Here is a 13,168-nt window from a genome sequence, read left to right as displayed (position 1 = left end):
TAAAGAATTGACCTAGCAGCGTCGCGGAAGTGCCTGCGTTAAATCTTGTAGATTTCACGCAGGCACTTTTGCAAGGCGCACAGCTGCCTGACCGCCCCCCCCCCCCCCCCCCCGCGTGGGAACGCACCCATTGTGGCACAGGCCCTAGATGCATCACGTTGTACATGACTCGCAGGGATGCGCCACGTTTACGTCGCTGTTGCGTCAGGTAAGGCAGCGTAAACGTGGCGCAAGGGGCTTGCAAATCTGCCCCTTTGTGTCTAGCATTACGCAGTTCTGTAAAGTACACTCATACATTACTCAGCCCAATTAAATGAACACAAAATAGAAAACAAATAAGCAGTGGCACCGCCACAGAGAAGGAGAGCAGTGCACCTGAAATGCACAGAAGATTTTGAAATATTAATTTACCTCTACTATCAATGTAATCGGCAGCATTATTGCTCTTTGTAAAAAAGTTAAAACAAACATTTGCAATATAACACACAGAGCAGGAGAAAAACAGAGTAGTGAGTGATGAAAAAATTGCTACTACTACTCACCAAGCCCGGGGACCTCCACTTCCAGCAGGTCGAGCAGGTCGCGCTCCCTGTCCAGGATATCAGTCCAGCGGTGGGTCACCTGGTTGGTAGGTGCGCTGGACCCCCGAGATGTCAAACAGGGCCCGGCACACCTGCTCCCACCGCTTCCGTCGCTCCTGGCGGTTGTTGTAGCCAGCAGCGATCCTGCCGCCTGCCGCGATGGTCCTGGGGAGGCGGCACTGTTCATAGTAGACCAGAGTGCCCACCTCCTCAGGGCTGAAGATGTCCCTGGGCACCACCATTTCCGCACTCAAACGGCCACACGGGAGCCGGGCACGGGCTGCGGGGCCCGTCTTGGGCAGCATGACAGCTGGCTTCACCATGGTCTGGGCAGGTGGTAGCAACAAGGAGAAAAAATGAAAAAGAATAAGACTAGGGAAGAAGAAAATAAAAGTTTAAAAAAGTAGTTGAAAAGTGAACAAAAGTAGCCTAAAACACAAAAATATATAGCTAGAAAACTAGAGGGATAGATAATAATTTAAATAGATTCAAAAAATATTCAAACAAGCAAAGGATGGCAGAGATATAGAGAGGATAGAAACACCATGCCCAGACACATAGGAATGAATGAAAAACAAGATGGCGGCTCGATCACGTGCGCGTAAGTAAGTTCGCACGCGATTTCTCTCGCGAACTCGTGCGAACTTGTATTCGCAAGGCGCTCATTCCGCGAGATTACACATAGCGGGCGGAAACGGAAATACGTCACGCAAACAAAATGGCGGCGCCCATACTCGACCTTGGGGTAGTTCGCACGAGTTCACTGCTTCCACGGTCGATTTCGCACGACGCCGCGCCTCGCGAATAGCGCAAAATTACTGAAAAACAATTTTTGCAAAAGCAATGAGCAGGTGCAAAAGTTCAACCTCATCATTTGTAACCATTCCCTGTAGTGCTTCCTGAAGGGGCCCTCCAGAATTCGGTTGCCTACTTGCAACTATTGGGTGACCCTGCTCTGACAGTCACAGAATAGTTACAAGTATGCCATTGCCAACAAAGATCCTGTTAAAATTTTTTTACATTGCAACACAAAGTAAAGGGAGCAGACAAACAGGTGCCAGCCTTCATTAATGTCAGTTGGGGCAGGGCAGGTGTTGTTGTAATTTAATTTTGCAAAACTTAAGTCACAGAATAGTTACAAGTATGCCATTGCCAACAAAGATCCTGTTAACATTTTTTTACATTGCAACACAAAGTAAAGGGAGCAGACAAGCAGGTGCCAGCCTTCATTAATGTCAGTTGGGGCAGGGCAGGTGTTGTTGTAATTTAATTTTGCAAAACTTAAAGCACTTAGCAGGTGTGCTTTGCTTTGCCACAATAATGTACACTCACTGGTCAACCAGAGGGTGCTGTGATGACACCAAGGGTGGCATGGGTGTGCCAGCCAGAGGGTGGCATGGGTGAACCAGAGTGCCAGTGTTGACAGAGGATGCTGTGATGACACAGAGGGTGACATGGGTGAGCCAGAGGGTGGCATGGGTGAACAAAGAGAGTGCCAGTGGTGACAGAGGGTGGCAGTGATGAAGAAAGGCTTGCAAACAGGCTGGGCACGTAGAAACAACAAGTTCGCAAAACTGGCGACCCGAAAAGTAAGTTCGCAATTTGCGAAATTGTACGAAACCCTCGCGAACTTGCAGAAACGCGTGCGAACACAAAAAAAATCCGCAAAATCTGCGAGAATTCGCGGATTTTGCAGATTTTCGCAATCCGCAAATTCGTGGATTGCGAATCCGCAAAATCCGCCCATGCCTACTTGTCAGAAGTGGCCGGTCTGACTGCCGATGAATGCATTGTGTACTCTGACCGACCCCTAAAAGACCACAGACCCCGCCAGCTTTCCTCTAACCGCCAAGATGGTGGTCAGAGTAAAACAGCAGCCATAGGGCAGTAGAGGGATCTATGACCGCCATCCGGATTACGATGTGAGTTTCCGACGACCCGATTTTGGCAGTCCTACCGGATGTCTTGAGACATAGAGAGGGCAGGATTTGGTGTGCATACTCTCCCAAATCCACTTCTCCCCAGTAGTCTCCACCGTGGATCCCTTGTTCCATGTCCATATTAAACCTGGGCAGCTACACCCCGATCACTATGATCCTGTGGGCGCCTGAATTCAGAGAAGTCCTGATGTTGTATGGTTCCCCATTCAATGGACTGTGCCCATTCCACCACAATTCAGCAATGGGGTACATGGTGTACCAGGCATATCAATCAACAGTATGAAATCCTGAGGTCTACAATAATATTTGAAAAGTGTGGAAAGATCACTACTAGCTGGTTTAGTAAAAATAAAGAATATATATATAATGTGAAACAGAACCAGTGACTACGACCAACAGAGCTAGCTATGGCCAGTTGCCTTTTTTAGGACGAAATTCCTCACTCACCGTTGGTGACATGCTTCATCATTTGGGATTCTCCTCCCGGAGAAAAAACCTAGTTCCTCTGGGGGCTACAACCCCCTATCTGAGAGGGAGGAGCTCAGGGATGTTTTGTATGTTGAAACGGATATATTAAATCCACAAATGAAGAGCTAACAGTATGAGTGAGGGCGCAGCGCAAAAGAAATCAAAACTGTGAGGAAAGTGATGTTAAAACAAGCTCAAGAACGCCCCAAAAATCTTTAATGCAAGACATTCTTCGCTAGGATTAAAAATACAGTGCAGCAGCGGTCTAAATTGCAAACCGTGTTGGGGATAGAAGACGTACCAGGCATATCCCCACATATGTCATGCATGTGTGTGTACAAGTCACATCCTTTCTGTGAGTTTTGTACACAATTGCAGCAACATATTAGAGGAGACATGCACCGATGTAGATGCGACCACCACAGTAGCAGCGGTTGCATCCTAATATGGCAGGGGAAGCTTCCCAGCCTTGGTGTTCAAAAGGGCTCGTACGGATGGTGGTCGGACAGTTGGTCCAACTGGCATCATAATGAGCCCCTCTGTTTGAACAAAATATGCATTATGGGCACTGATTATGTGCCACAGCTGTCTATTGTGTGCTGGAATCATTCAGTCTGAGTATTTGGAAATTGGATTGGGATGCCTTCGACCTGGTATCTTGCAAACCTGATGTACGTGAGTGGCTACATCACATACAATATTCATCCAGAAGTCCTCCTTTGTGTAATACCTTACTTTTGGAAATAAGATCCATATTGTAGAAGCTGAGGTGCATGAAGGTCCTGAGGAGAACCAAGTTTGCTATTTTACTGCCTGCATACCTGTTGCAACAAACAAAAGAATCACTGTGAAGAAGAGCAGTGGTACCACAGTTAAACAATTGAATAATCATTTTGATTTGTACCTTTTATCAACAGTTTAATTGAAAATGTCAAAGGTCTGCTCACTCCTATTTTTACAAGAATAGACAAAAGACTGACAGCTACTGAATACAAGAATTGTGTTGTCAAGCTTTTATCAAGTTGTAAAATGGTCACCTGAAGGACATCAACTGGGAGGTGTAAAACTGCCTAGGAGAAAATATATTCTTCAATTATTCCCTTAAACTACTCTACATGTCATGATTCTGGTTGCCATACCATCTCTGGCTCCCTTGAGGAGGGAAGACTATGCTCAACTAGAAAAAAACTATCCATTGGTTACAAGGTAACTCAGCGAAGTAGACTGGACTCACATTTAATGAAAACAGTGTGTAATGTTTCTTGGATTGGCTATTCTAAGCCTGAGCATGGCGACTATATGGTTGTCCACTTTGGACGCCCCACTTTCCTATCTGAATTGTTCACTTCTATTGGTTGAGGTACTAGCTTATACCCTTGAATCAAAGTTCTTCCTCTGGGTTGATCCTACAACCCTTCGCCACCTCCATTTCCATGTACTAAGTTTGGAAAGAGTGTGTCCTCTGCTTGGCTGTTCCCTACTCATTTTGAACCTGTTTCAAATAGTTTCACCTCTTGGAACCCTTTAAACTCCAATCACTGACACATGCCATGATCTGTTTGACTACTTAAGCCTTATGCTTCTTGTGCTGCCCCTGTGCTCACACTAGCCTCAGTCCTCTGACCAGGCACCTGGCCATTTCGGACCTTGTTGCCACATTTTGTATTGCTTCACCTCCTCTGAGGAGGCTTAGGGCCAGATGTATCGAAGGGTTTTGCCCATTCTGTGTCTATGGAGAAATGTGCTGATACCTTTTGCCCTTGGTCTCTCTCTTGCCTCTTTCCCATTTTGTGTCCTTTTTCCCCTCTGTTTCCTTTTCTCGGTTCTGCTTCATTTTTAGGCCTCCCCTATTTTTGTCCCTATTTCTTCTCTTCCGCTACTTCTTGCTGCTTTTTCACCCCCTTCACATTCCTCTCGAGCACCTCCTGATTGCCCAGCCCACTGCTCTATGGATCTCCTCTCCATCTCCCCCTCGTGGAGGAGCTTCAAAATGGCTGCTGGTCAGACGTGCAGTGGACACACCTGATCGGGATAGCACTGGTGAGCTGAAGGTGCACCAAAGTCAATCCCATCTGCGATTGTCCATGTTTTGGATTTGCTTAGTGAAAAAAACCCTTGTCTGCCAGCCACCCACCACCAGCCATAGACTCTCCTACTTGAATCATGCTTTCTACTCCCTTAATCCTTGGCACCTGTCCTAGCACTGTAATCATGCTTCCACCTTACTGATGAAACCTACCTTCTCTTGCCCCATGTGCTACCTCTCATGCCAGACCCTTTGAACCACCCCAACACAAACCACACATTCACTTTGTCAGGCCCCTGCCCCAGAGCCAATGCCTTCAACACACATCCCACCTTTAGATGCGTCTTCCTCACTTTCTGTTCCATTGTCAAACATGCCATTGAAGTCTGAGATTTCTTAGGGGGTCTCTCCCTAAACCTTAATTCCCTCAGAGAAACCTGGCTCTTCCCAGTCTCCACCCTGTACATAATGATGTCTACCCCCAACTACAAAATCACCCAACAAGACAAAACCATTAATCCTGGTGGTGGCATAATCATCATTCACCTTAAGGGCATCAACTGCACCATTACCTCAGCCAACACCATCAGCTAGCTGGAACACCTGGCATTCAAAATAAACATATCCCAAGGCACAACCATCAGTTTCTAGTCATTAATTGTTATAATGACAATTTATTCGTTCTAGTTTTCTCATTTTGAAAAGCGCTCACATTTTATCATGAATGCAGTGGCTCCTAAGAAATATAGAAACAAACAGAGGCCTGTCTATTATTCTCACAGGTGATTGTAGTCCAAAAATTGGCAGATGTTATCATAAGTATGAGGCTTTTGTTAACAGTCATTTAATCATAGGTGACATTCTGCCCCATTTAGATCAGAGTGACAAGGAGGTATTTTACTGACGTTGATTGGCAAATGTAATTTCTGCAGTATTAATGAGAATCTTGTTCTGTCTGACCTTCCTATGCATAAATACACACTAGAGGCTGTTCTAGTATCATTGATTATTTATTTGTCTTTAGAAATTTGGTGGAACAGATTTGCGATTTGTAAAAACCATTAAAATTAGCCTTCCAGTTGCCCTATTTAGATAAATAAAATAATAATATCTCTCACCATGATGTGATCAAAGAGAGAGATTTAAATTAAGACTACCTTAAGAAAGGGACGTGTGATGGAAGACTAACATGGAGGTCATTCCTCCATGAACTCCCTCTCCCTAGTAGAGATCCTGACCCCATCCTTTCTGCTGGCGAGTTCCTTGGTACCAGGAGTGACAAGGGGCATTGTACTACTTGCAGTGCCCCCACGGAGCCCAGATTGCAACCCAAAGACAGCCGAATTTGCTGATTTGGGCCCGGCCTAGACTAGGTGGCTATGTCAATGCTGGACGGCGCAACCCTGCTCTGGCCCAGGAACAGAAGAGCGGATTAGCCAAGAAATTATGATCCTCCCTTCGGCAGCAGATTTGTCCTACCGTACCCAGGAGCTCACCCTTTTACTGGACTATATGGGACATTTGGGACCCGAGGCTGCACACACCATTGTCTTCAATGTCCTCCCTCAGGAACTGAATTTGGGGAGACAGACCACGGAAAGGGGGATTAGGCAAAGGACCTGACTGCACATGCTGCGAGGATCACTGGTGGGTTTCTGCCCAAGCAAGTCAATGGCCCATCCTAACCTGGAATGTACCAGACTCACCTGACAGACCGTAGCCCACTTTCCCCATCTGGAAGCCCTTTGAGAGCACACTGAATGCATGGTCACAGAGGACAGAAGAGACATTGATTGGCTACGAGTGGAGATAGTCCCCTGATCTCGCCCAACCCCTTTGTGGATAACTGTGTTTTTGTGCTCCCTGACTACTCCTACCCTGATCAGACTGCTTGAATACATCAGGGCTGGGCAAGCTGGACGGAGGTCCCTCACACCATGTCAGTCCCATAGTGGCCGCTGAACTGCACCAGACTGCTCGTGCTGCCAGAACCACTGATGGGTCCCTGTGCAAATGGATCAGTCACCCTCCCTACATAGAGTAGACATTTTTTGCAGTGATGCACTGCCTCTCGCTGCAACATGGCAACAACTGGGGACACACTGCTGATATCTCCTGTGCTATTCTAAGAGGCACCATAAGGCGAGGGCACCCCTTGACTAACGCACAAATGAAAAAGTAACGTTTGCAGACCCCGCCCACCACCACCAAATCTGATGGCTGCAATAATGTTTCTGTGTCGAAGTCCGGCCCTCCAGCTGCCTCAGAGATACTGCAAGCCATTCAAGCCACTCGGATGGTGCTGAAGACCAAGATTGGGGAAGAGGAGTAGATGTTGCCTTCCTGCGGCAAGACATGTGCAATGTTGTGGATCAGGTGACATGTGCGGAAGGGCAGATTTCTGATTTGAAGTACTCCGTCATGACCCTTAAGGTGGAAGTGGCCCTCCTGATGACAGCACTGGTTTTATTTTGATTTAATAAATATTTATGATTATTCCATTTTGGATATTATACGTAGAGTTCATTGTATTTCAATGTATATTTGATTTTTGACAACCTTCATGTAACGGGACCCTTGTTACTTTAGAAATACTTATACCCCATGCCCCTTATAACCCATGGGTTTCCCTTGTCCGTTAGAAATATAACTTTCTAAAAAAAAAATTTCAGATTGGCAATTTAAGCTCCGACTTCACCATAAGTTAGGATTTTAAATTGTGATTCCAGAGACCATCCTTGAACTGGTTATCTCTTCCAACTTGGAAATTACACTTACAAAATGTAATAAGGCAACTCCACCATTATCCTGGGAGTAGTGTATAACGAATTTGAGAGGTTTTCTCTACCAGCACATGAAAAACGTAAAAGCACATGTCCTACTATTTAAATGCAATGTCCACTGTCCTCTGCCCTGTCCAGGGACTATTCTAGTGTTGACTTAAATGTATTAAAAAGGAAGGTTTAGGCATGGCAAAAGGTTTATTTTGCCAGGTCAAAATGACAGTTTAAAACTGCACACACAGGCTCTGTAATGCCAGGCCTGAGAAATATTTAAATGGCTAGGTAAGTGGGTGCCACAGTTTGTGCTGCAGGCCCACTAGTAGCATTTAATGTGCAGGCCATGGGAACATGTAGTGCCACTTTACTAGGGACTTATAAGTAAATTAACTATGCCAATTCAGTTTGAGCCAAATATACCATTGAGAGAGCACACACACTTAGGCAGTGGTTAACAGTGGTAAAGAGCAAAGATTACTAAAACCAATAAAAACAAATTAAGCTATATTAGGAGCCACATGGCAAAAAATCTGGGGATGCCCCAGCATAAAGGGCCAGCTCCAAAAATAATCAACACGGAGCACTAAACTGCATACCTTGTGCGGTACTCATTGTAGAGCTTCCTATAAAAACACTACCATGAATCGTAAGACCATTATGTGGAAAAATGTTTGGTAAGACCTTGAAATACCTAGTGTCGAGAAGGAGTCAAGAGATTGTTGGTGCACCATGAATAAATAGCCCATATATCAAGTAGGCCCTCGATGTACATATTACTGCTTATCAGTGTTTATAACACTACAGCCCAAACACCCCTGTAAGCAATTCTATGGTGATCATCCCCTCTGCTTCTAAATTGCCCTTCAGCTTATAGGATATTGTAAAGGTGACTACAGTTAGTTTCTTGGGTAAGACATCTGGTTGGGATAGAGTTCTGATGGACCTGTTTAAGAACATTCTGGACCTTTGTGCTCCCACAGTTACCAAGGTCCTCAAGGTAGCCACCAACAGTGTTATTCCAGCCTCCCGATCTAATTCCATCACAGTACCAGTTTAATAGATGGGTCATAATAGTGTTTGATCAGTAACTGCTCCCTCCACCTCCCCAGCACCTTGAGACCCTCACGGGTGAGTAGCGCGCTATACAAATGTTTGATTGATTGATTGAGTAACTCTTTTCTTAAAGCAATCATGAGACTCCACTGAACTATGTAACTTGTCAGATCTTTCCTGCTATTGAAAGTGGCTGGTGGCATAGAGTCATATTTATATATGGTGTTTGATATTTATGAGCATTGATTATTCACAAGGATTATGTTGGGTACAGTCCAATGTATGTCGTCCTTCCTGAAGAGCTGGCTTGTGTGTTCTCTTTGAGGTTATTTGCCTGTTATCATATATAAATTCAAATGTCATGTACTTTATTTGTGTGCACTTGCTTTAGATCTGCATAAGTTGTTACTTTGTTAAGAAAGAGTGGATGTACAAGATGTAGACTTGCTTTTGTATTCTTACAAATGTTATTGAGTCCTTTGGCTTGTAATGCTGGTGGGCACTTTTTCTGTGCTGCTGTCACTGTTAGCGTTGATCTTTTTTATTATCGATTAACTGCTTTTGTGACCCTTCTGATACAACTAATTATACTGTTTTGCTGTCACCTCTATGTATGTGTACATATGAAATGCTTATTAAAAATAAACATCCTTCTCCACACGCAAAGGGAAGGTACATCTTGCGTGTGGAGAGCTTTATGTCCAATTCTTATTGAAACACCACAAAGCCAACCTTCAGTATGTACGTCATTACTGCCCAAACTATTTGCCAAACTGTTGTAAGTTAGTGTAAAATCTACACATTACTCCAAGCTTTGGTTTTCCAGAGGGTTGACAGCTGACAAATGGTGCGGTCCTAAATTCCTTTTCTTACTTTGTTTGGCACATTCCACATTTTTTTATGGTCTTTGCTCATTCTACTTAAGGGAGTAATTCCTTTGTCCTCTGGAACAACTGGATTTTTGTCTGTCAGTAAAAAAAATCTTATTACAACCCTCTGATATATCTGTGGTACTAGCGGGGTTTTCTCAAGTGCATTCCAATTTTGTTTTGGGACCAATGTAACTTATTTCTTTAGTGCTACTTCCTCGTCATCGCCCCCATAAACCCATTTAGTGAAACTTTGCATAGGGGCAGAATTTAAGCAGTCTACTTTCCCTAAATTGCTTCTACATGAAACCAGCTCCCCCCAACCTAAAGTCCCAGCCGCCAATGAACATCGACCTTTACGAGAGTGAGAAAGCACTTTCCATCTGTTGTAATGAACTTAATAAAAAATGTACTGGATATTTGTTGTGCATAAATGTATGGCTTGCTAAGAGGGGCATTCTTGGGGGTGGAGGTTATCTTCCCCCTTCTCGATAGATGTACATTTTTTTTGTAGGTTACAACCTGCCTCTGCTGCCGACTTGATGGTTCTTTTGCTTTGTAGGACTTCATCAGTGGCTGTGTTCAGAATAAATGTTGGAAAGGCATTCCGGATTTTAATACTAATATGAACGCAGCATCAATGGCTAAACTTTCAATAAAAATAATCCCATAGGTTTTCTTCATTCTGGCGTGATCTATTGTTAGGGTGTATGATCTTTTTTTCTGCCTGGTACACAATAAAATACATAAATGGTGGAAAAAAAAAAAAGGAAAAAAAAAAAAAAAAAAAAAAAAAAAAAATAAACATCCTTCATGGTTATAATTGAACTGAAATGGACTTATTTTGAATGCAAATTTAGACAATGCTGGCAAACCGCCAGTTGTATATAGTGTCATTTAAAATATAGAGGTGGAAACTCCTCATTATTGGTAGCTGTCCATCTCATATTTTGTATGATCCCCCCCTCCCAGTCAAATCTGCTGGTGAAGCTCATGGCATGGATCTGATGTGCAGGGGTAGAGGAGTCATAGGAAACCATGTACAAAATGGCCTCATCGTTCTGAGCAGTTCTGATCCCCAAGGCCATCAGCCACCAGCTGTACGATACCTTGAAAAATACCCCCTCCCTTACAGTGTTAAAAGCATACTTGGCATCTGGTCACCCTCCCTCACCATTCTCTGGACATTCCCTGTCCACCTAAAGCAGCGCTCTCTGCTCTGATCTCCACCTCAGAGGAGAGAGCAGTATGATTCTCCAGAAATCCAGGACTGACAAGAGAAATTTCAGTTGGCAACACCACAGGGTCACCCTCGCTTCCCTCAGGTCTGAGGAGACCTGGGATAGGCAAGTGAGATGTCTGCTTTCTTACTTGTTCACTTGGGACTCTAGAGACCCGGGCGTGGCAGAGGAAAGACAGCTGCAGCAAGCGCTTGAAAATGTATGTCACAATATTAAAAAACAAACAAACACATTTTGTGTCTTCACTGCTGTAACTGAACTGGATCGCAAATCAGGGATTCATGTTACTGCATTTGGGGACAGCAACTGAAGTTGAGCTACAGCAACACCACAGCACCTGCAGTTGATTTGCAGCAAAACCACAACACCAAATTACAACACAACACAATAACACCAATAAACCACAATAGGACAATGTAACATAACAACACTGCAGTAGTTTCAACACACTAACACAATACAGTGTATCAACAAAATGTAGCAAAACAACAACACAATGACAACAAAAAAGCACAACACAAATTTTCAACCCAGCATACCAACAAAGCAACATAAAAACACAATGCAATAATACTGCAACATAGAACAAAAGGTAACATACATTTGCACAGATGGTGCTGCGGTGTGGTATTATTGTGCGATGCTATTTTTGTGCATTTTTGCTTTATAGCGCTTTGTTTTGCTTTTGGTACATTGTGCTGTTGCAAATGTGTGCTATGGTGGCGTACTCTCATGTAATGTATTTGTGTATTTGTGTTTTATTGTGATCTTTTGTGCGTTCATCTGTTTTTAAAGCTTGTTACTGTGTAATTTCGTGTTGCGGCTTCGTTTTGTGTACTGCATTATTTTGTTGTGTTTCAAATTATGTGCCTGTGTTATTGGGTGTTGCGTGCGGCTGTACGATGCTGTGGCGTTCCATATAGTTGTGATAATCTCTTATGCTAGTTTTTATGCTGTTCTGTATTGCATTGCAAAATAGCCTTTTATTGTGTCATTTTGTGATTGTTGTTTTGCATTCAGGTTGCTCTATTAGGGTTACTTTGCTGTGTGCTGTGTTATTGTGTTCTCTTGCGCTTTGTAGCTACTTTAGATACTTCAACAAATGCTGCTACATTTTCACCCAAGTGTAGAACATTCCATTAAAGTTCCAGTGGCAGACACCTTGTATCACTGTCTAGGGAAGTAAATAAACACTGCTCCAGCTCTTCAGCTATGTAAGATATCATTCAGTCCAAAACGGTGGCCGAGGCCACGCCTTGAATTCGCACTGCGCTTAGCAATCTCAGTGCTCACTTTATGTGATCATGCCCACTAAAACTGAACAGTGCAGGATCTTTTTTGTGGGACACAATGTGACCACACCTAACATTTACATCTTTTTAAAACACAATTGTTGAGGCCCTATGATAAAAACAAGTTTTCTGAAGAAAGAATAAAAAAATGAGAGGCTAGGGCATTGGAGATGTTGGGTTATTTTGACCTCTAATAGAGGAAATGTGAAGGATACATATTTTATTTTACACATTTGATTAAGAGTAGTCCTACCACCACTGAGCAGTGGCATACTTTTCTGACAAAACTTCATTGTATCATAAAAGTGAGGTACCTATGTCCGAGTTCGGCTCAGACTATAATACAGAAGTTACTTACCTCCAGCATCTTCGATATTTTGTTGTGCAAGATTGTTGTAACAATATTCTGTCCTATCAAGATTTGGGACTCAATATTCCCAGGGTATATCCTCAATCTAACTGCAACTTCCTCACATTTGAACGGTTCCCAGGCACTAGACAGCATCAGAAAGCGTTTTCTATAGGTCTCCTGTATGCCACTAGGTGGCATCAGGCCACTCCTCCCTGGCTCCATATCACCCCTGAAGTGAGGGAGCAGAGATGCAAATAGGCGCCTCCCCTGAGCACTAAGATCCGTTTCTTGCTCATCTCTTTCCATGCCCTCAAACGCAGCGTGTGAGTTATTATTAATTTCAGTGAGCAACTTCCTAACTTGGTACCTTTTAGATGTTAAAAAGAGGCCACTCCACAGAACATGGAGGTGAGAAAGCAATGAGGACTCTGTAGTTAGATAGAGTGTTAGCTAGAAAGAGCATTGTCTAAGGTATGTAACTTGTTTTTCTGATAGATACTTCTAACCACAAGTTATTCACCTTAGAATAGGTACTAAAGCAGTACCTCCCAGGGTGGACCAAAAAG

This window comes from Lissotriton vulgaris, chromosome 5, assembly GCF_964263255.1.
Source record: "Lissotriton vulgaris chromosome 5, aLisVul1.2, whole genome shotgun sequence".
NCBI classification, from domain to species: Eukaryota; Metazoa; Chordata; class Amphibia; order Caudata; family Salamandridae; genus Lissotriton; species Lissotriton vulgaris.
The sequence above is the reverse complement of the archived record's forward strand: the minus strand, read 5'-3'. Positions refer to the sequence as shown.